The 24,093-nt window shown below is 44.1% G+C and overlaps 1 pseudogene across 1 annotated transcript; it reads right to left on the bottom strand.

Annotated features, from left to right (window-relative positions):
* Positions 1 to 14,588: 14,588 nt before the first annotated feature.
* LOC117662600 (uncharacterized) lies at positions 14,589 to 23,334 on the bottom strand (annotated as a pseudogene). The gene is made up of 2 exons (XR_015731761.1): positions 23,224 to 23,334; positions 14,589 to 16,258 (listed from the first exon to the last, which is right to left on the bottom strand). The product of XR_015731761.1 is annotated as an uncharacterized LOC117662600 (transcript).
* Positions 23,335 to 24,093: the final 759 nt, after the last annotated feature.

The raw sequence follows: 24,093 nt of genomic DNA, 5'->3' as shown, positions 1-24,093 counted from the left end.
ATAAAAATTTTCCTTCAAATTCAAACGTCGTTTTTGACCGGTCCTCGCACTTACGACTGTCCTCACATTTTACATTTTGCGCCCTATTTTGTCACCGTGAAGAGAAGCAGTTGTGAAATGAGTGACACGGTTGTTAAGAATGCTGCAACCGGCATAAATGATGACCAGTCATAAGTGGGAGGACTGGTCAAAAGTGCGAGGACCAGTCAGAAATGACTTTTTCAGCCCTCTCGGTAGTCCCTATGACCAGCTAGCCCCGCCAGCCAGTCACATGATCACCAAGCCATGCCCCCGGAACCAGTTATTTAAAATATTGTATCCCACCATGGTTAGAAGTAATGGTAAAGCAAGATATGGGATTTAAAACCAGAAATATTTTGTTTCATATTTTAAAGGGAATACAATACATATTTCATTTTACACATGTTAACAGCTGCTAGAATTGTGTTTGCACAACAGTGGAAAAACAAAGATATGAAAAAGAATAAAAACAATATTAGAATGTGCAGAAATGAATAAAGTAAAAAATTAAATCAAGGCTTCGAATATTTTTTTACGTGGGGTTTTATCACTAACAGAAACAGAAGTTAGAAATATAAAAGTATAAAACACCAATGATATAAGGAAAGCTCACTAAAATGGATAAGCACGTAGTATTAGTATTTGATTATGATTAATGTGTAGATAACCCCTGCCCCTCCCCAAAATTGGGACAGTGCCAGGAAAAGACTAACAACAGTTGTCCCCCAAAAGTCAGTTAAAACAAGTTTTTTCCTTAACCCTTAGGACAGGAAAGAAAGCCACTGGAATAAAAACTGTCATAAAGGCATTGTTGGAAGTATAGTACACCCCAAAAGGACAGTGCCAGAAACCTCACTGCACCAGAAACCTCAGAAAACAGTGCCTTCCCCCTTGAAAAAAAACCCCAGGCAAAAGCACCACCTTAAGTACAGTCATTAAAGGGAATCAGGCCAAAAATAACTCTCCTGGAAAACTCCCCATTTCCTCTTTCATGGCAGAATTAACCCCCAGGATAGGAAAGACAAAAGACCTGGGATTAACCCAGGTAAACAACACCCAGGGCTATCAGGAGCACATTGAAACCCATCAAGCTGCAGGAGCTCACAAAAGCTGCACAAAGCTTAAAGGTATGCAAGAAACCACCTCACAAAAATTATAGAACCTCAAAAACCAGTTATCATACTTACACACAAAATCTCACAAAGCTTGCACAAATCTGAACACACGAAAGGAGCTAAAATTTACTAAATTTTATGTGACTATTTTCAAAAAAGAAAATTACTTAAAAAGAATAACATTTCCACAAAACACTTCCTAAAAAGAAAAACTTCCCCCCAAAAACACATTTCCTAAAAAGAAAAACTTCTCCCCAAAAAAAACATTTCCTAAAAAGAAAAACTTCCCCCCAAAAACACATTTCCTAAAAAGAAAAACTTACCCCAAAAAAACATTTCCTAAAAAGAAAAACTTACCCCCCAAAAAAACACTTCCTAAAAAGAAAAACTTCCCCCCCAAAAAACACTTCCTAAAAAGAAAAACTTCCCCCCAAAAAAACACTTCCTAAAAAGAAAAACTTCCCCCCAAAAAAACATTTCCTAAAAAGAATAACATTATTACAATCATTTTTTAAAGGATAAAGGAAAAAAAACCCAGCCACTTACCCAATTGATGTTACAAGACAGGCAGACAGGCAGACTCAGCTGCCCACTGATGAAATTGATTGCAGCCGATGGATGCTTTCCACTTCCAGCAAGGCAGGTCTGCTGCAACTTGAAAGCCACTTGGGATTCAGCTACAGAAGACTGGCTGGGAAATGGATGGAAGCCGGACAAGGCAGGCAGGTAAGGCGGTTGGAGGCTGGACTCTGGAGGGAGGGTGGAAAACGTTAAACCACCTGGGAGGGGCGGGAAGGCTGCTTCCGGAGGCCCCAGGGAAGCTCCGGATGGCCTGAAGAAGCATGGGGAGGGGCGCGGGAAAGCACTAGCCAAGCCTTGGTGGCTATGGTGGGGTAGCTTACCTATAGGCAGGATGAAGCAGGTTTGTTGGGGCACTTGCAGAACTCACAGGTCTAAGTCAGGAGGCGAGTAGTGGGCCACGTGGCGAAGAGCTGGTTATATAGTATTTGGATGGGCGGGGTGAGGTTTGAATGGGCGAGTGAGCGGCGAGTAGAGCAGGCAGGTGGGTGGGATAAGCGAGCGGCGAGCAGCCAGCCCGGGAGTCCCGGAACCGGTTCAGGGGTGTGGCTAGCCAATTTTCTTACCGGTTCTCTGAACTACTCTAGATTTTTACTGCCAAAAATCGGGACTTTTTTAAAACGCTGCGGGACACGGGACAAATTGTTAAAAATCGGGACTGTCCCGCCAAAAGCGGGACGTCTGGTCACCTTAGGTTAAAGGAACCTTCCGTGTTGGTTCATCTTTTCCTGGCTCTGTCCGGTCCCTTCAATTCCTTGGAGGATTCCCTCCCTCTCCCCCTCCCCCAGGATCCTCAGGAGGGATACAGAGACTGACCAGGTGGCTCTGCAATGGCAAAGGGTTTAGAGATCTCCCCCCCACCCCACACACACACACCTTGGTGCTCTCATATTGAAGGAATCATAATTTCCAAGCTCCTTGTTTTGGGTCCCCATGTCCTTCCTCTCTTCTCCTCCTAACTCAGCCCAGAATTTCACTTTCCTTCTGGAATTCCTTCTGGTTCCTGTCTCCTAAAAGCCTCGGCCCAAAGCATTTCCTCCCATTTTGCTTACGGAACAAGTATAACTGCAAAACTACAGGTGACCCAGTTGTGAAATATAAAATTTGTTACCACCAGTTCTGTGGGTGTGGCTTGGTAGGGGGTAATGTGACTGGGTGGGCGTGGCCTTTTTTTGTTTTTGTTTTTACTTTTAAAACCATTTTTTCTACAACCTCTTCGGCCAAAGAGGTTGTAAAAAAAATGCTTTTAAAAGCCTCTGATGATCAGGCAACTCAGCTGGGATTGTCAGAACCTTTTAAAAGCATTTTTCTACAACCTCTTAAGCAGAAGAGGTTGTAGAAAAATGCTTTTAAAAGACTCTGACAATCCCAGCTGAGCCGCGGGATCATCAGAGGCTTTTGTTTTTTATTTTTAAAAGCATTTTTTTCCACCAAAGAGGTTGTAGATTAAAATGCTTTTAAATATAATTTTAAAAAACCTCTGATGATTGCGTGGCTCAGCTGGGCATGGGGGGGGCAGGGATTTTTGCTATTAGTTCTCCGAACAACCCGCAGCCATTGCTACCGGATTGGGTGAACCGGTCCGAACCGGGAGCATTTCACCCCTGAGGTAATCCTCAACTTACATTCCATTTAGTGACCCTTCAAAGTTACAATGGCAATGAAGAAAGTGACATATGACCGTTTTTCACACTTAGGACACAGTTTGCATCATTCCACCAACCCCCCGTGATCATGTGATCAAATTTCACATGCTTGGCAACTGGTTCATACTTATGACCGTCACTGTGCCCCTTTTGCGACCTCCTGACAAGCAATGTCAATGGGGAAGCCAGAATCACTTCACAACTGGGGGCGGGGGGCTGGAATCTGATTAGCTGCACTTAATAACAGTTGAATAGAGAGCACATCACAAAAAGTCTCACTTTAGAATTAGAGGTTTATTAGAATTTAGAGCATAATAAACGTAAAGCCCTTACATTAATCACATTGCAATAACCCCTGATCCTCACACTCCCAACACCAAACAATTGTATGCTTTCGCTTCTGTCACTGTGTGAAATTGCTGATGAATGGTAAGGTGTAACTTTTGAAAAAAAAAACAAAACGTTTCCCGCTTTGTTCACAACTGAAGAGATTTATATCTGCTTTGGACTTTCTGGTGCATTTTTAGTTTTGATTTACTAGGAAAAGGTTTCTCGCACTCTGCACACTTGTATTGACTTCTGGTGTGAGTGCGAAGAGTTGAAGGATGGGCAAAACATTTCTCACACTCCAGACATTAAGATGGTTTTTCTCCACTGTGGATTCATCGATGCACCAAGAGAGTATCTTTTCGTGAAAAACATTGACCACACACTGAGCACGTGTGAGGTTTCTCTCCTGTATGGATTCGGCTGTGACGTCTGAGGTTAGATGACAGAGCAAATGCTCTCCCACAGTCCAAACATTTGTAGTTTTTTTCCCCTGTGTGAATTTTCACATGACTTCTAAGGGCTGATATGGAAATATAAAAGCTTCCACATTCATTACATTGATATGGCTTCTCCCCTGTGTGGATTCTCTTATGAATCTGAATAGCTCTTCGTGCAAGAAAACCTTTCCCACACTCCCCACATTCATAGGGTTTCTCCTCTTTGTGCCTCTTCTGATGACTCCGAAGTTCAAAAGAATACACAAATCGTTTCTCACATTCTGGGCATTCATAGGGTCCTCAGCCAGCATATTCAACACCAACACTTTATCCCTAAATAAACCACCAGATGCATCTTCATTCCACCCTCACCCCATTTTCTCCTCTCTAAATCTTCAGTTCTCCTCATTGATCAACAAAAGTCTACCGTGTTTCCCCGAAAATAAGACCCTGTCTTATATTTTTTTGAACACCAAAATAAGTCCTTGACCTTATTTTCAGGGAGGTCTTATTATTTTGGGGTGTGTGGAGCAAGATGGGGCACCTCTTGCCGTCTTAACTGATTTCCAGCTCTGCATTCAAATATTTTCGGGGAGGGCTTATTTTAGTGTATGCGCTCAAAAGCCTGACTGGGTTTATTATGAGGGGATGCCTTATTTTCGGGGAAACAGGGTAGTAAAAAATAACAAAAATACCTGGGTGCCTTGACTTAAAATGTATGACCCAAAATCCATTGGCGGTTATGGACATATAACACTTAAAGCCTGGAAAACATTATTTCTGCTCCCCATACCTACTCTAGTGTAATCTGGTGAGTTACTAATGCGGCTTTGTGAGCAAAAGATCCTCACACTCTTTGTGCCTTTTTGCCTCGTTGTGTACTCTCTGATGTGATTTGAGGTGGTTTGGCTAGGAAAAGCGTTTTCCCCACACCAAACAATTGTAGCATTTCCCTTCTGTGACTATCTGGAGTTCCTAGTGAAAAGTATGGGGTGATTTTGGGGGGGGAAAAAAGATTCCAACGTTGGTTACAATTGAAGGACTTTCTGGGGCATTTTTAGCTGTGATTTACAATGAAAGGTTTTCTCACACTGATCTATTGGATTTAATAAGGAAATGCTCCTTTTTTTCCCATGGATGTGTGAGTTTGGATGAAAGAGTTGTGCAAAAAGGCCCCGTAAGGGTTGAGGGGTCCTTGAGGCTCCCAGAGCTTGGTGGTTGGTTACTGCTCTGATGATGTTACGCAGTTCGGGTAATGAGATGTCTCCAGGGAGACACCAAAGCTCAGAGACCATGTAGGACCCCTCATTTCCACCCTGAACCATTTCCTGGATTGATTTTAAGATTTATGGAATTTCTGGAGCTGAAAAAGAGGGGAGGGGGGATCACAAGCCATAGGAAGAGCAGCTCCGAGGGGAACTCCACCTCCCCTGGAGTTAGGGGCACCTCATCCCTTGTGCTAAAGTGGGATCCACTTCTGAGGAACCAGTTGTCCAGACCAAGAGGCTCTCAGTTGACCTTCCGTGTATCCCAGGACTGGACCTTCTTCCCAAAGAGCCTTAAATCCATAAAGAGAAAGAGGCTCCATTAGTCTTGAGGAGCATCCGGGTACCAGGCGCCTCTGGGAAACCAGGTGTCCGGATCAAGGGGCTCACAAGGGGTCCTGCCCTGTGCTTGGAGGGGACAGGGAGATGCCAGAAGCCCCCTGAAGTAGCCAGTAGGAGTCAGGCAGATCCCAGATTCTTAGCACATCAACAGCAGAGTGCACGGACGGCAGAGCATGGCACCATCTGATGGCCATCTTGACTCCGTCCATGCTCTAAAAACACTCTTCTTCATTATTTTGAACAATACTTTTATTAAGGATTATATTTGCAGATCAAAAAAGAAACTCAATACAACTATGTACAGTAGGTCTATGTGTGTGTGTGTGTGTGTGTTTGAACATATGAAAAAGGCAATGTAAAAAAAAGCCAAAAAAAATCCATCCAAAAAAAATAGTAAGAAAAAAATTTTCCCTCTTCATCCTCAGCCAGAATATTCAACAAGATGCATCTTCATTCCACCCCTTCACCTCATTTTCTGCTCTCTAAATCTCCATTTCTCCTTATTGATCAACAAAGGTCTAGTAAGAATTAACAAAAATATCTGGAACAATTTATGACTGGAACAATTTACAACCAGAAATCCATTCCCAGTTGTGGTCATAAGTCAAAGACTTCCTGTACTCTCCAAAATATTATATATACTCCCCCCCAGTCATATAACTCTTTTGTGTAATCACTCTGGTAAGTGACTAATGCAGCTTTGTGAACAAAACATCCTCAAACTCCCAACACTTACGTCCTTTTGCCTCATTGTGTACTCTCTGATGGGATTTGAAGTTTCTTCAGTAGAAAAAAAAAACATTTTCCCCACATCAAATTTTTTTAGGATTTCCCTTCTGTCACTGTGTGATGTTTCTGGTGAATTATAAGATGTGATGTTTTTAAAAAAAAACGTGTTTTCCACATTGTTCACAACTAAACAGGTTTATCTCTTTCTGGTGCATTTTTAACTTTGATTTGCAATGAAATGGTTTCTCTCACTCATGCAGCCACCAGCCCATTGTGGAGGAAGAGGAGGTGAGGAGCATTCTGAGGGCTGTGGACTCTAGGAAGGCTGCCGGTCTGACGGTATCTCTGACCGAGTGCTCAGAGACTGTGCTGATCAGTTGGCTGGAGCCTTTACCAGGATCTTCAATCGGTCTTTATCCCAGTCCGCTATTCCATCTTGTTTGAAGGCTTCCACCATTGTTCCCCTGCCCAAGACGTTCCCTATCAATAACCTCAACCATAACCAGGGCCGGATTTAGATTGAAAGAGGCCCTAGGCTATTCCACTTATGAGGCCCTTTCACCAGTGGTGGGATTCAATTTTTTTAACAACAGGTTCTGTGGGCGTGGCTTAGTTGGGGTGTGGCTTGGCAATAGTGACTGGATGGGCGTGGCTAGCTGGTCACGTGACTGTGTAGGCATGGGTAGCTCGTCATGTGACCGGGTGGGCGTGGCTATGTGCATAGACTTTTTTCAGAGGGCTGAAAAAAGTCATTTCTGACTGGGCCTCGCACTTTTGACCGGTCCTCACACTTATGACCATCCTCACATTTATGCCCGTGCAGCTTTCTTAACAACCATGTCTCTCATTTCACAACTGCTTTTCTTCACCATGGTGACAAGATAGGGCAAAAACGTAAAATGTGAGGACAGTCGTAAGTTCGAGGACTGGTCAAAAGTGCGAGGACCAGTCAAAAATAACTTTTTCAGCCCTCTGAGTAGTCCATATGCATAAAAGGATACAGCAATAGAGAGGGATGAAGGAAGGGAAGGGAAATTAGAGTAGGAGGGAGGGTAAGAGAGGGAGGAAGAGAGGAGGAGAAGGAGAAAGGAAGAGGAAGTAGGGAGGAGAAGAAGAGTGGGAGGAAGAGAAAGTAAGAAGGAAAGAAAAGAGAGAGGTGGTAGGTTTGAGGAGAAAGATTGCTGTACAATAAAAAAGATGAAAGGGAAGAAAGCCAACCCCAAACAAATATAAAGATATTAAGATAAAGAATGAATTGTTAAACTTTAAAGAATAAAAGAGAACAAATATGAATAAATAGCAATAGTTAGAAACACACATACAAACATACAATGTATTTTCTTTGAACAGAGTATTTGGCCGGTTCACAAATTTAAACAGTGTTTAGTCATTTCAATTAAATTTACAATTTCTATATTTCCTTTTTGCCATATTTATTCCTCATCTATTTTTGTAAAAAACCAATATTACCCTTCATCCTCATCTCTAATCTTAATCAAATTCAATTTTTCCCTTCTATTCTATATTATACCCCTTCCCATTGTCATCTATTTTTATATCCATCCTCACATTGGTTAATTATGTAATATTAGTTGTTTAATATAAATTCAACATTTTAATATAAATCAATTAGTTATATAACCTTTTTTGTATATTAATCAATATGAACATGAATATTCCAATTATTTCCATGCAATCCAATTTCTTACAAATCAATTAATTATATTTACCAATAATAATAAACCAAATAATTTCCCCCATATATTCCTCCAAACCACAACTTAACCATTTCTGCTTTCAACACAATATACAATTAATAGTATCTCAATTATTACAATTCCCTAGTTAAATAGAGCTTTTTTTTCTTTTGTGTTTTAAAATCTTTCCCTAAATTTCCCATTGTTTGTACCTACCTTTTTTGGTGAGGAAAAAGAAAAGAATTCTGCCTGCCTAATTTTCCAACCTTGCAGCAACAGCAAAGCAGTTTCACTTTCGTTTCTCAGCATAGCTAGGGGGAAAAAAATCAGCACTCTTTGCACGGAAGCAGAAGAGCCCTGAGCAAAACAGCTGAGACAAATCAGCTGAGAGCCGGGAGGCCAATTAGCCTATGCTGAAGCTCGGGGGGCCAATAAAATTACAAAAAAACCACCAAACCCTTTGTTAAATTGCTGGCTCCCCCGCCCCTCGCCCACCACTATTTATTGGCAATAAATAGTGGTGCGGAGGGGCAGGGCAAGCCAGCAATTTAACAAAGGGTTCGGCTGCACCACTGGCTCTAGAGCGGCCCTTTGAAGCCCCGCGGCAAGAATTTGAAGTTTTTTTTCCCTCTAGCCATCGGAGGCAGCAATAGATTGGGAGTGGGCAGGGTAAGAGAACGGCAGAGAGGGAGGATGAGTGAAGGCGTGGCTTTCTCCATCCTGCTCTCTTGCGTCCGGAGCCCCACGTGGATCCCAGGCAGCGGAACTCAGGCTAGGGAAGGGGTGGGCAATTGTGGCTCTGTTACAACCTGTGGCCTTCAACTCCCAGAATTCCTGAGACAGCCAAGTTGTCTCAGGAATTCTGGAAGTTGAAGTCCACAGGTTGTAAAAAAGCCACAATTGCCTACCCCTGGCTACGGTAGGCTGGCGCTGCGCGGGTGGGAGGCGAGGGGCGGGCGAGCCAGCAATTTAACAAACGGTTCGGCCGAACCCCCTAGAACCCCCAGAATCCCACCACTGTGTAGGCCCCTCTTGATCTTGAGGCCCTAGGCTGAAGCCTAGTTAGCCTATAGGAAAATCCGGCCCTGACCATAACAGACCAGTGGCACTCACTCCTATCATCATGAAGTGCTTTGAGAAATTGGTCTGCCGGCACATCGTTTCTGGTCTTCCGCATACATTTGATAAAACACCAGTTTGCATACAGAAGAACTAGATCTACAGAGGATGCTATAGCCATCACTCGTCACACTGCTCTGACTCATTTGGAACGGTGGTGGTGGGGGGGGGGCTATGTGAGGAAGCTTTTTGTAGATTTTAGCTCTGCATTTAACACAATACTTCCACATAGACTAGTGCAGGGGTCAGCAACCCGCGGCTCTGGAGCCGCATGTGGCTCTTTCATCCCTCTGGTGCGGCTCCCTGTTGCTGGTCGGCTCCACAATTGATAGGGCTTTAGGTTAGGACAGGTAGAGGAAAAAGAACGCCGCGCTAGGAGACTCTTATGATGGGGGAACTGGACTTCCGGTCGGCTCCAGAATTGAACGGGGGCTTCTAGTTGGCTCTTTGAGTGTTTAAAGTTGCCGACCCCTGGACTAGTGCCTATTTATTTATTTATTTATTTAATTTCTATACCGCCTTTCTCCCGAAGGACTCAGGGCGGTGTACAGCCTGATTAAAAACACAAAGACAGACAAAATTTTAAAATAATTAAAATTATTAAATGATAGGCTCAATTTAAAACCCCAAATGTAAAATCCCATTTTTAAAAACCCAATTAAAATCTTTACCTTGATAGCCCAGCCTGGCGGAACAACAAGGTTTTGAGGGCACAGCGAAATACACGGAGATCAGAGATTTTACGAATTTCTGAGGGCAGCTCATTCCAAAGGGCAGGGGGCCTAAACTTATGGATCTTGGGCTTTCTTATTCAATCTGCCTTTGGATTATGGATTTCCTGTCTGGCCACTCTCAGAGGGTCAGATTAGGTAATCATATCTCTTCAGCCTTTATTCTTAACACTGGTACAACACAGGGTTGCGTGTTGAGTCCCTTACTCTATACTCTTTATGTGCATGACTGCATTCCCACTCACGCTAGTAATACTATTACTAAATTTACAGATGTTATGACAGTGGTGGGACTCTTCTCTGGGAGGGATGAATCTGCCTATCGAGATGAGGTGGACCGGTTGCTTTCGTGGTGTGGAGACAATAACTTGGACCTTAACACCAATAAGACCCTGGAGCTTATATGTTGTAAATCAGAGGTCCAGGCTTTTGCTCTGTTCCAAGATGTCTTCCTTGGTCTCCCTGAGAGCTTTATTTTTATACAGTTTTACACAAGCAGATAAAAGGGAGGACAGCAACAGAGTTTGGATCAGTGGTGGGTTCCTCCCGGTTCGGTCCGGTTCGGCCGAGCCGGTAGTGGTGACAATATGATGTCACCGAACTGGTTCTCCCCACCGCCCCCCCACCCCCCATTATTCTTACCTTTTATTGGTCACACCCCCAATCTATTGCTGCCTCCTGAGTCCCAGCTGATGGCTAGAGGAAAAAAAACTGTTTAAATTCTTGCCGCGGGGCTTCAAAGGGCCGCCCTATAGCCAGTGGTGGGATTCTGCCGGTTCTAGGGGGTTCAGCCCAACCGTTTGTTAAATTGCTGGCTTGCCCCACCCCTCTGCACCACTATTTATTGCCAATAAATACTGGTGGGCAAGGGACGGGCGAGCCAGCAATTTAACAAATGGTTCGGTGTTTTTTTGTAATTTTATTGGCCCGCGGAGCTTCAGCATAGGCTAATTAGCCCTTGATTAGACCAGCTCCCGACTCTCAGCTGATTTGCTCTCAGCTGTTTTGCGGAGGGCTCTGCTGCTTGCTTGCAAAGAGTGCTGGAGCAATTTTTTCCCCCCTAGCTATGCTGAAAAACGAAACTGAAAGTAAAGCAGGCTGTTGGCTTTGCTGTTGCTGCAACGTTGGAAAATTAGGCAGGCAGATTTCTTTTCTTTTTCCTCACCAAAAAAGGTAGGTGCAAACAATGGGAAATTTAGGGAAAAAGAGGAGAGTTCAAGATTTTAAAACACAAAAGAAAAAAAGCTCTATTTAACTAGGGAATTGTAATAATTGAGATACTATTAATTGTATATTGTGTTGAAAGCAGAAATGGTTAAATTGTGGTTTGGAGGAATATATGGGGGAAATTATTTAGTTTATTATTATTGGTAAATATAATTAATTGATTTGTAAGAAATTGGATTGCATGGAAATAATTGGAATATTCATGTTCATATTGATTAATATACAAAAAAGGTAGTTATATAATTGATTTATATTAAAATGTTGAATTTATATTAAACAACTGTAATATTACATAATTAACCAATGTGAGGATGGATATAAAAATAGATGACAATGGGAAGGGGTATAATATAGAATAGAAGGGAAAAATTGAATTTGATTAAGATTAGACATGAGGATGAAGGGTAATATTGTTTTTTTACAAAAATTGATGAGGAATAAATATGGCAAAAAGGAAATATAGAAATTTAATTGAAATGACTAAACACTGTTTAAAGTTGTGAACCGGCCAAATACTCTGTTCAAAGAAAATACATTGTATGTTTGTATGTGTGTTTCTAATTATTGTTATTTATTCATGTTTGTTCTCTTTTATTCTTTAAAGTTTAACAATTCATTCTTTATCTTAATATCTTTATATTTGTTTGGGGTTGGCTTTCTTCCCTTTCATCTTTTTTATTGTACAGCAATCTTTCTCCTCAAACCTACCACCTCTCACTTTTCTTTCCTTCTTACTTTCTCTTCCTCCCCCTCTTCTTCTCCTCCCTACTTCCTCTTCCTTTCTCCTTCTCCTCCTCTCTTCCTCCCTCTCTTACCCTCCCTCCTACTCTAATTTTCCTTCCCTTCCTTCATCCCTCTCTATTGCTGTATCCTTTTATGCATATGGACTACTCAGAGGGCTGAAAAAGTTATTTTTGACTGGTCCTCGCACTTTTGACCAGTCCTCGAACTTACGACTGTCCTCACATTTTACGTTTTTGCCCTATCTTGTCACCATGGTGAAGAGAAGCAGTTGTGAAATGAGTGACATGGTTGTTAAGAATGCTACAATGGGCATAAATGATGACCAGTCATAAATGCGAAGACCAGCCAAAAGTGCGAGGACCTGTCAGAAATCACTTTTTTCAGCCCTCTGGGTAGTCCTTTTGTGCACATGGACTACTCAGAGGGCTGAAAAAGTTATTTTTGACTGGTCCTCGCACTTTTGACCAGATCTCAAATTTACGCCTATCCTCACATTTTACGTTTTTTGCCCTATCTTATCACCATGGTGAAGAGAAGCAGTTGTGAAATGAGTGACATGGTTGTTAAGAATGCTGCACGGGCATAAATGTGAGGATGGTCATAAGTGTGAAGACCAGTCAAAAGTGCGAGGACCTGTCAGAAATGACTTTTTTCAGCCCTCTGAGTAGTCCCTATACACATAGCCATGGCCACCCGGTCACATGACCAGCTAGCCACGTCCACCCAGTCACATGACCTCCAAGCCATGCCCACAAAATAAGCCACGCCCACAGAACCGGTAGTAAAAAAATTTAGAACCCACCCCTGGTTCGGATTGGATAATTTATTCACCCGTCTCAAGATGCCATCCTTTGAAGGTACAATGAGATAATCCAGATCCGAGCCAACAATGAGGCAAGCAGTCAAGATTCACAGAGTATGAGCTAAGGCAATATGCTCCTCTCAGCAGCCACCACGAACCTTGACCTATTTACCTACACTTATGGTGGACTATAGAAGGAATAGATCAGACATTCAGCCCTTGCTTATAAATGGAGGCCGAGTGGAGCAAGTGGCCAGTTTTAGGTTTCTGGGTGTTATCTTAAAAGAGGGCCTGACTTGGGGCGCTCACATTGCAGCATTGGTCAAAAGGGCCCAGCAGAGATTATACTACCTGAGACTTCTCAGGAAACAACAACTGAATGAAAAACTGCTGGTGACCTCCTACCGCTGCACCATAGAGAGTATTTTAACTTACTGCACCTGTGTATGGTTTGCCAATTGCACAGTGGCAGATAGGACAGAGCTCTAGAGGGTCAACGTCGTTGCCCAGAGGATCATTGGTTGCCCCCTACCCTCTTTGGAAGAGCTTTATAGCTCCCGTTGCCTTAAGAAAGGTCAAAACATTCTTAGAGATCCACCTCATTCTGGGCACCCTTTTTTTTGAACTATTACCATCTGGCAGACGGTACAGGATAATAAAAACAAGGACAAATAGGCTGAAAAACAGTTTCTATCCCAGAGCAATAACTAGATTGAATTCTACTGTATAGTGCAATGTTAATGCAAAATTAATACAGTATAACCACCCGCGGCCTCGTGGGTGGTTATGGGTGCAACCCGTTATGCCCACGTGACACCCCTCCTGCGCGAGCTGCACTGGCTCCCAGTGGTCTTCTGGGTGCGATTCAAGGTGTTGGTTACCACCTTTAAAGTGCTCCATGGCATAGGACCCGGGTACCTTCGAGACCGGGGCCTGGCTTAGGGCCTGGTTATTTACGGGACCGCCTACTACCACCAATAGCCTCCCACTGGCCAGTACGCTCTCATAGAGAGGGAACTCCTCCGGGTGCCGTCAGCCAAACAGTGTCGACTGGCGGCCCCTAGGGGGAGAGCCTTCTCTGTGGGGGCACCTACCATCTGGAATGAGCTCCCCCCCGGAGATACAGAGGATCCCAGATCTGCGCTCCTTCCGCCGTGCTGTGAAGACCTTTTTATTCCATCAAGCGGGCTTGGCCTGATCTCTTCCCTTTTTAAATACGTAAATTTTAATCTGTTTTTAAATTATTGGGGTATTTTAATTTGTCTGGGCCAAATAATTTAATTTGATTTTATCGGGTTTTTAAATTTTGTGTATTTATGTATTTTATTGTTGGCTGTTCACCGCCCTGAGTCCTTTGGGAGTAGGGCGGTATACAAATCAAATAAACTAAACTAAACTAAACTAACCGACTTCTGCCACCAACAGCCTCCCACCGGCCAGTTCGCTCCCACAGAGAGGGTCTCCTCAGGGTGCCTTCAGCCAAGTTATGTCGGCTGGCGACACCCAGGGGGAGGGCCTTCTCTGTGGGAACCCCTGCCCTGTGGAATGAACTGCCCCCGGAAATGCGTAAGATCTCCGACCTCCGTGTATTTCGCTGTGCACTCAAGACCCTGCTATTCCGCCAAGCCGGGCTATCAATGTAATGATTTTTAAATTGGGTGTTTTAAATTTTGGGGGTTTTAAAACTGAGCCGAAATTATGTAATAATTTTAATTATTTTTAACTGATGTTTGTCTTTGTGTTTTTAATAGGCTGTACACTGCCCTGAGTCCTTCAGGAGAAGGGTGGTATAGAAATAAAATTATTTATTTATTTATTTATTTATTTAATGCAATATCAGGGGTTTTCAATTCAATTGTATAGAATGTGAAGGATGTGTGTTTGTGTTTTATTTTTATAATTATAATGTACACCAAACATGGCATCTAATTTTGTTGTACGAGGTGCAATGACAATAAACTAACCTAAACTCTGCACACTTGTAAGGCTACTCTCCTGTGTGACGTCTGGTGTGCTTGTGAAGTGATGAAGATTTGGCAAAACATTTCCCACATTCCAGACATTTATATGGTTTCTCTCCAGTGTGGATTTGTTGATGAATCAAAAGACAATCTTTCCGTGAAAAACATTTCTCACACTGAGCATTTGTGAGGTTTCTCTCCTGTGTGGATTCGCTGATGTATCACAAGAGTATCCTTTCGTGAAAAACATTTATCACACACTAACATTTATGGGCCTTCTCTCCTGTATGGATTCGGCTGTGACTTCTAAGGGAACCTGAATGGGAAAATGTTCTCCCACAGTCTAAACATTTGTAGTTTTTTTCCCCCGTGTGAATTTTCACATGACTTCTAAGGGCCGATGTGGTACGATAAAATTTTCCACAGTCGTTGCATTGATGTGGCTTCTCCCCCGTGTGGATTCTATGATGTCTCCAAAGGTCTCCCCTTTGTCTAAAATATTTTCCACATTCTATGCATCTATAGGGCTTCTCTCCTGTGTGGAGCTTCTGATGGCGTCCAAGGTTTTGTTTTTGAGCAAAGCACTTCCCACACTCCCCACATTTGAATGGCTTCTCCCCTGTGTGGATTCTTTCGTGACTCTGAAACTCTCTTGATGAAATAAAGCTTTTCCCACACTCCCTACATTGATAGGGTTTCTCCTCTTTGTGCCTCTTCTGGTGACTCCGAAGTTCAAAAGAATACACAAATCGTTTCTCACATTCTGGGCATTCATAGGGTCTCTCTCCAGTGTGACGTCTCTGATGTTGCACCAGGGTTGATTTTGAGGTAAAACATTTCCCACATTCGAGGCACTTTTCGTTTTTCTCCCCTGTGTGTGTTTTCCAATGATTCCGAAGGTCTGAACCCTTGGAGAAACATTTTCCACACTCAAAGCATTTGTGAGGTTTTATTCCTAAGTGAATCTTCTTATGGGACTGAAGATCTGACTTCTGAGAAAAGCTCTTCCCACATTCCCAACACTTGTAAGGTTTCTCCCCTGTGTGGATTCTCTCATGAATTCTGAGATAGAATTTTCTACAGAAAAAATTCCCACATTCCAGACATTGATAAGGTTTCTCTCCAGTGTGGATTTTCTGATGTCTCAGAAGCCAAGACTTTTGACCAAAGCATAAGCCACATTCCTCACATTTATAGGGTTTTAGTCTGGAGGAGCTTCTGAGACCTTTGGAGTCTTTTCCAGAGGATTTCTCACCCTCTGAACCTTCACTGGATCCACTTCCCACGTGGACCTTCCTGTGGGTCAAAAGGACGGACCTGCGAGTAAAAGATTTCCCACACTTGGAGCATTCATGGGGTCTTCCATACTTTTTCGGAGTGCTGCTTGTTTCTGATGAGGGATCCAAGAGTTTCCCACCCTCCATGGTTTCTGCTGGCTGCTGAGTATGCCGAATTTTCACTATCTACTGACATTTGTCTTGCGGGTAAATCTTTGGTCACAGTTGTTTTCCTGCTGGAAAAAAAAAAATACAAGAATTATATTTTCTTTTGAGAAACATACAGAATCACAAAATCCTTGATTTGGAAGGGACCTGGAAGGTCTTTCAGACTCACCTCCTCCTCCAAAATGGGACATGGATCCCCAGTACACCCGAGACAAAATCTCCAGTTATTTTTGTAACCCCACATCTCTAGGAGGCAAACTCTTCTGCTGTTCATTGACACTTATCTTTTCCTCCTTGGTTCTTGTCTTATTACAAGGTGAAAAAGAAACTGTGAATGTAGAGGTAGTCCCCCACTTATGACTACAATTGGGACTGGAATCTCGGTCATTCAGTGAAGCAGTGGGTAGATGAGGGATCAGGTCTCGACAAGCATCATCCCAAACTCCTCTTTGTGGATATTAAGTGATCTGATGGGTTCTTAAGTGGAGGAAAGCCAAGCCAAGGGATGTAGGGGTGTCTCTGGGGTGGGGATGGTCCTGGAGACATGGAACAGTCCCCCCATGTTTTGAGGGTGCTGAAATAGGATGCAAAACTGCAGCCACTCCTGGAAGTCTGAGTCGCCCCAGTCCAGCCATGCAAAGAGCCCTGACTGACAGCAATGCTGGGGCTGGGCCTAAAGTGGAGGCCCTCGCCACTTTCAACCAACTGCCACCGACCCCAGGACTGGACTTCAGCCCAGTGTCCCCACTGCCAGGTTGAAATGCGGCCTTACTGCCGAGACCTTGGAGAATGGCATTCTTGCTCAAAAAACAATTCAAAAGGCTTCAGGACCTCTTTTTATTCCAGAGATGGCGGGGGAGGGGCTTCCCATGCAAGGCCAACTCCTTTGTTGGTGAGATTTCGGGAAGGGGCTTGCCAGGGGTTCAGCTCCAGCTTTTGTCCTTTTGTTCCCTTAAGGCAGGGGTCTGCAACCTTAAATACCCAAAGAGTCATTTGGACCCGTTTTCCACAGAAAAGAAAACACCGGGAGCCACAAAACCTGGGTGGGCGTGGCCAACTCGACATCACTCACTTCCACCAGTCACATGACTCCTCCTAGCCACGCCTACTCAGCCGGTCATTAGGGCAGAGAACCAGTTGTTAAAAAACACTGGGAACTACAAAATCCTTTTGACATCTCTCTCTCCCCCTCCCTCTCTCTCCCCCTCCCTCTCTCTCTGTATCTCTCTATGTCTCTCTCTCCCCCACTCTCTCTATATCTCCCTGTCTCTGCCCTGGGCCGCTTCTCCATCCCCCACTGTTGCCCTTAACTTCTCAGGCCAGGCGAGGAGTGACTGGGAGGGGAGGGCGAGGAGTGGGGCCAGCCAGTGGTGGGATCACCTGACAGGGAGCCACAGCAGTGGGCCCAAAGAGCCGAATGTGGCTCCGGAGCCGCAGGTTGCTGACCCCTGCCTTAAGGACTTGGATCCTTTCCCTGAGGGAGATTTTCCTGGCTTTGTCCACCCTGCTTACATGCCTTGACCACTTTTAAGGATGGTGGCTTTGGCCTAATCTCACACATTCCTCCCCTTGACATTGGTTTATTTAGAATACCTTCCGTGGGAAGCCCCCTGTTCTAGAGAATGAAATATTTAGGGGAATGTTAAAAGAGATAGAATATTATATTTCCCCAAAGGAGAAATGGAGAAAGCATCTTCTTAAAGGCAACCTCAGACTTCCTGCATAGTAAAACAGCCTCGATTTTGTGCCCATTAAGAAATCCCAGCTAATCTATTCATAAAACATATTCAGCTCCTGGGTGATGGGATTAAAAAGGACAGGACTTGACCTTTAGGACGTAATAGGATTAACGCCCCCTTCATGGATTACTGCCTTGTCATGGCGAAGGGGCTTGCGTAGCTCAAATGAAGCAATGAGCTATGCCATGCAGGGCCACCCAAGACAGACTGGTCATAGTAGGGAGTTCTGACAAAATGTGATCCACTGGAGAAGGAAATGGCAAGCCACTCCAGTGTCTTTGCCATGAAAACCCCATGGTCAGTACCAAAAGGAAAAAAGAGATGATGCTGGAAGATGAGCCCCTCAGGTTGGAAGGTGTCTGATATGCTACTGGGGAAGAGCAGAGGCCTAGTACTAGTAGCGTCAGAAAGAGTGAAGCGACTGGGCCAAAGCCAAAAGGACGCTCAGCTGTGGATGCATCTGGTGGTGAAAGGAAAGTCCGATGCTGTAAAGATCTAATCTCCATAGGAACCTAAGATCCATGAATCAAGGCAAGCTGGACGTGGTCAAACAAAAGATGACAATAATAAATATCGACATCTTAGGAATCAGCGAACAGGAATGGGTGAATTTAATTCAGATGACCATCAGGTATACTACTGCGGGCAAGAATCCCTCAGAAGAAATGGAGTAGCCTTCACAGGCAATAAAAGAGTAGGAAAAGCAATACTGGGATACAATCCCCAAAATGACAGAATGATCTCAGTTCGGATCCAAGGCAAACCATTCAATATCACAGAAGTCCAAGTCTATGCCCCAACCACTGGTGCTGAAGAGGATGAAACTGACTGGTTCCATGAAGGCCTACAGCACCTTATAGAATTAACACCAAAAAATGATGTCCTTATCATCATGGGGGATTGGAATGCTACAGTAGGAAGCCAAAAGATAACCAGAATAACAGGCAAGTTTGGCCTTGGAGTACAAAATGAAGCAGGGCACAGGCTGATACAATTTCGACAAGGGAATACGATGGTCATAGCAAACACTCTTTTTCCAACAACCCAAGAGATGACTCTACACGTGGACATCACCAGACGGTCAACACAAAAATCAGATTGACTATGTGCTCTGCAGCCAAATATGGAGAAGCTCTATAGCAATGATGGCTAACCTTTTTTGCCATCATGTGCCAAAAGTTGGGGGAGCCCTGGGGATTTGCACGTGTGTGTGCTCACACCCATAATTCTATGCGCCCCGCCCCAGCACATGTATGTGTGACACACACACCCGCGCTTCTCTCGCTTTTGGCATGTGATGGCACGGCGGGCCCAGTAGACCCCTTTTTTTGACCTCCCCAGGCTCCAGAGCCTTTCTAGGAGCCTTGGGAGGGCGGAAATGACTTTCTCCACCTCCCTGGAGTCTCTCCGGAGGCCGGAAATGGTCTGTTTGCCGACTTCCAGTGGGCCCAGAAGGCCCGAAAATCAGCTGGCCGGGGCGCACATGTGTGCCAGAGCTGAGTTTGCGTGCCCACTGATATGGCGCCGTGTGACACCTGTGGCACGCCTGCCATAGGTTCGCCATCATGGCTCTATACAGTCAGTAAAAACAAGAACAGGAGCTGACTGCGGCTCAGATCATGAGCTTTTCGTTGCAAAATTTAGGCTTAAATTGAAGAAAGTAGGGAAAAGCACTAGGCCACTCAGGTATGAACTAAATCATATCCCTGATGAATATACAGCAGAGGTGACAAATAGGTTTAAGGAATTAGATCTGATAGAGTGCCTGAAGAACTATGGACGGAGGTCCGCAGCATTGTACAAGAGGTAGCAATTAAAACCATCCCAAAGAAAAAGAAATGCAAGAAAGCAAAATGGCTGTCTGAGGAAGCTTTGCAAATAGTTGAGGAAAGAAGGGAAGCGAAAGACAAGGGAGAAAGAGAAAGATACACCCAATTGAATACAGAATTCCAGAGAATAGCTAGAAGAGATAAGAATACCTTCTTAAATGAACAGTGAAAAGAAATAGAAGAAAACAACAGAATAGGAAGGACTAGAGATCTCCTCAAGAAAATTGGAGATATGAAGGTAACGTTTCATGCAAAGATGGGCATGATAAAGGACCAAAATGGCAGGGATCTAACAGAGGCAGAAGAGATTAAGTAGAGGTGGCAAAATTACACAGAAGAACTATACAAGAACGAGCTTAACATCCCTGACAACCATAATGGGGAGGTCACTGACCTCGAGCCAAACATCCTAGAATGTGAAGTCAAATGGGCCTTAGGAACTCTGAGCAACAACAAAGCTAGTGGAAGCAAGTGCTACACTTAATTTGCCAGCAAATTGGGAAAACTCAGCAGTGGCTGCAGGATTGGAAAAGGTCAGTTTACATTCCAATTCCAAAGAAAGGCAATGCCAAAGAATGTTGAAACTATTGCACCATTGCACTCATTTCACATGCTAGTAAAGTTATGCTTAAAATCCTACAAGCTAGGCTCCAGCAGTATGTGGCTCGAGGACGACCAGAAGTACAGGCAGGATTTCGAAGAGGCAGAGGAACTAGAGATCAAACATATGCTGGATCATAGAGAAAGCTAGGAAGTTCCAGAAAAACATCTACTTCTCCTTCATTGACTATGCTAAAGCCTTTTATTGTGTGGATCACAACAAATTGAGCCTTGGTAGTACAGGGGTTTAAGGCACCCTGTTATTAAGCTGGTTATTAAGACCAGCTGCCTGCAATTACTGCAGGGTTCGAATCTCGCCAAGGCTCAAGGTTGACTCAGCCTTCCATCCTTTCTAAGGTAGGTAAATTGAGGACCCAGTTGTGGGGGCAATAAGCTGACTTTGTATAAATATACAAAAAGGATGAAGGCTATTGCTGAGCACATTGTAAGCCGCCCTGAGTCTTCGGAGAAGGGCGGCATATAAATCAAATTTAAAAAAAAAAAAAAATTGTGGCAAGTTCTTAAAGAGATGGGTGTACCAGACCATCTTATTATTATTATTATTTTAATTTGATTTATATGCCGACCTTCTCCAGAGACTCAGGGCTGCTTACAAGGTGTTAAGCAATAGCCTTCATACTTTTGTATATAAATCAGCTTATTGTCCCCACAAACTGGGTCCTCAATTTACCTACCTTTGAAAGGATGGAAGGCTGAGTCAACCTTGAGCCTGGTGAGATTCGAACTTACAGTAATTGCAAACAGCTGGTGTTAATCACAATGCTATTAGTCTGCTGAGCCACCAGGCCCTTATTTGTCTCTTGAGAAACCTATATGCAAGTCAAGAAGCAACAGTGAGAAGTGGACAAGGAACCACTGATTGGTTCAAAATTGGGAAAGGAGTCCGGCAAGGCTGTATACTGTCAACCTGACTATTTAACTTATATGCAGAGCAAATCATGGAAAGGCGGGGCTAGAGGAATCAAAAGTTGGAATTAAGATTGCTGGGAGAAATATCAACAACCTCAGATATGCAAATGATACCACTCTAATGGCAGAACGCGAAGAGGAATTAAAGAGCCTCTCGATGTGGGTGAAGAAGGAGAGTGCAAAAGTTGGCTTGAAAATCAACATTAAGAAAACTAAGATCATGGCATCTGGCTCTCTCAATTCCTGGCAAATAGATGGGGAAGAAATGGAGGTAGTGACAGATTTTACTTTCCTGGGCTCCAAGATCACTGCAGATGGGGACTGCAGCCAAGAAATTAAAAGACGCTTGCTCCTGGGGAGGAAAGCTATGGCAAATCTAGACAGCATACTAAAAAGCGGAGACGTCACCCTGCCAACAAAAGTGTGTATAGTCAAGGCCATGGCTTTCCCAGTTGCAATGTATGGCTGTAAAAGCTGGACACTAAGGAAAGCTGAGTGCCAAAGAATTGAGGCCTTTGAACTCTGGTGCTGGAGAAGACTCCCGTGAGTCCCTTGGACTGCAAGGCGATCAAACCGGTCAGTCCTAGAGGAGATCAACCCTGACTGCTCTTCAGAAGGCCAGATCCTGAAGAGGAAACTCAAATACTTTGGCCACCTAATGAGAAGGAATCATTAGGTGAAGATTGAGGGCAAAAGAAGAAAGGGACGATGGAGTCACTGAAGCAATCGGCGTGAGTTTAAATGGACTCCAGAGGATGGTAGAGGACAGGAAGGCCTGGAGGACCATGGGGTCACGATGGGTCGGACACGACTTTGCAACTAACAACAAGGAAAACATCCACCAAGAAGAAGCTGCCCCATCACAGCCTTTTCTGGGCAAAACAAGGACAATATAAAGCTTAGAAATTCTACCCATCTTTTTAAAGCAGAAGCAAAGGAAAGATTAGCCTAAAAACAGAGGATTTTTTTATTTTTCGCCTTTTAGACGGAGCTCCAAGAAAGTGGGTCTCTTCGGGTGTGTGAAGAAAACAGGAGCTCCCCTCAAATCATTGAAACCTTTTCTGTCTCCTAAACGCTCCCCTCCCCATTGCAACGAAGTCAGCCTGTGTTAAGACCAGGGTGGAAAAAAATCAATGATTTTTTTAAAAAAATCAAAAAAAATCAGATTTTTTTTATTTAAATCGGATTTTTTTTTATTTAAATCGGTTTTTTTATTTTTATCGAATTTATTTTAATAAAAAACTTTTGGGGTAAAAATCTTATCGTAAGATAGTTTTCTATTTAAGATACATAAATAATTTAGTTTATTCAGCATGAAATGGAGCTTAGTTATGTAGCATGAGGCTGTGTATTCTGCAACACTGGGACTATCGGTGAGTCAACAGTGGGTCAAAGGAGTAGCAGAGATGACAGTTGCTCTTTAAAAATTATGATTTAAATCGAGTTGATTTAAATCAAGCCTTTTTACTAGTGATTTAAATCATGATTTAAACTGTGATTTAAATCAACTCGATTTAAATCAAATCCACCCTGGTTAAGACCACATGACAAATGTCACTAAATGGATCAAAGCTCCGTTTATTCCATTTTTCCCACTGCACTTCAGGGGAACGGATGTTGAGAGGCTTCCTGGTTCCGACGGACCACAGGGAGACCTTCTGAAATAGAACCTCCCCAAATGCTCCTTCCCGGATCCACCCTCGGGGAGCCTTGGGCCTCGCAAGGAGGGGGCAGATCCAGCCCGGGGACGGAACCCCCTTTGCCCACCTGGAGGGAAGGGAGGGATCCGCTCCTTGCAGGCAATGCCAGAGCCGGATCTCCCCAAGGAAGACCTTGAAAGCCGAAAAGAGAGGGATCCGCAGCTCCCTTCCTTCCTGGCGGGGAGGAGATCTGGCAAGAGGGGCGGCCTGGAGGCCGGAGGGAGAGCAGCCCCACCTGCCGGGAAGCGAGATCCAGGAGCCTCTCCCGAGGAATCCAGCGCCGATCCTCGCTGGGGAAACGGGAATCGCGGAGGAAATCCGAGATCCAGCCAGTGGGAGGGGAGAGGCGGGGCTTCTGCTCTTCTCTCGGGATCTGGCTCCGCCCTGCAGCCCCCGCCCCTTGGCCAACTCCTCCCCCCCCCAGCTAGAACCACGTGCTCCGAAACTTCTGTTCCAGCGATGGGGGTCGGTGTCGAGGGTTCCTCTGCCCATGGGAAGAGTGTCCCTCTCTGCACGTTGGAAGCAGGGCTGCCCCTCCTGCTCCCAGTGTGTATGATGTGCTTGTATGAGATCAGACACAGAGAAACCCTTTTTAGGTTTTTTCTCTTGTAGGAAGTCTGCTCAAAGTGCCAGTAAACCAGCAGCGATCTTCAGTTCCTTTTTTTGGACTTTTTTGGGGGTTCCTTCCTAACTGGAAAATAAATATTTATTTTTTTACCCCCAGGAACTTTTCATTCAGATATCATCAGATATTGATCTCTAATAGTCACTAGTGCAGGGTTTACATCAGAGGTCTTCAAACTTGGCAGCTTTAAGACTTGTGGACTTCAACTCCCAGAGTTCTCCAGCCAGCTATGCTGGCTGGAGAATTCTGGGAGTTGAAGTCCACCAAGCTATGCTGGCTGGAGAATTCTGGGAGTTGAAGTCCACCAAGCTATGCTGGCTGGAGAATTCTGGGAGTTGAAGTCCACCAAGCTATGCTGGCTGGAGAATTCTGGGAGTTGAAGTCCACCAAGCTATGCTGGCTGGAGAATTCTGGGAGTTGAAGTCCACCAAGCTATGCTGGCTGGAGAATTCTGGGAGTTGAAGTCCACCAAGCTATGCT

The sequence above is a fragment of the Pantherophis guttatus genome, chromosome 2 (genome assembly GCF_059756535.1).
Source record: "Pantherophis guttatus breed Tessera chromosome 2, ASM5975653v1, whole genome shotgun sequence".
In the NCBI taxonomy this organism is placed as follows: Eukaryota; Metazoa; Chordata; class Lepidosauria; order Squamata; family Colubridae; genus Pantherophis; species Pantherophis guttatus.
The sequence above is the reverse complement of the archived record's forward strand: the minus strand, read 5'-3'. Positions and strand labels throughout refer to the sequence as shown.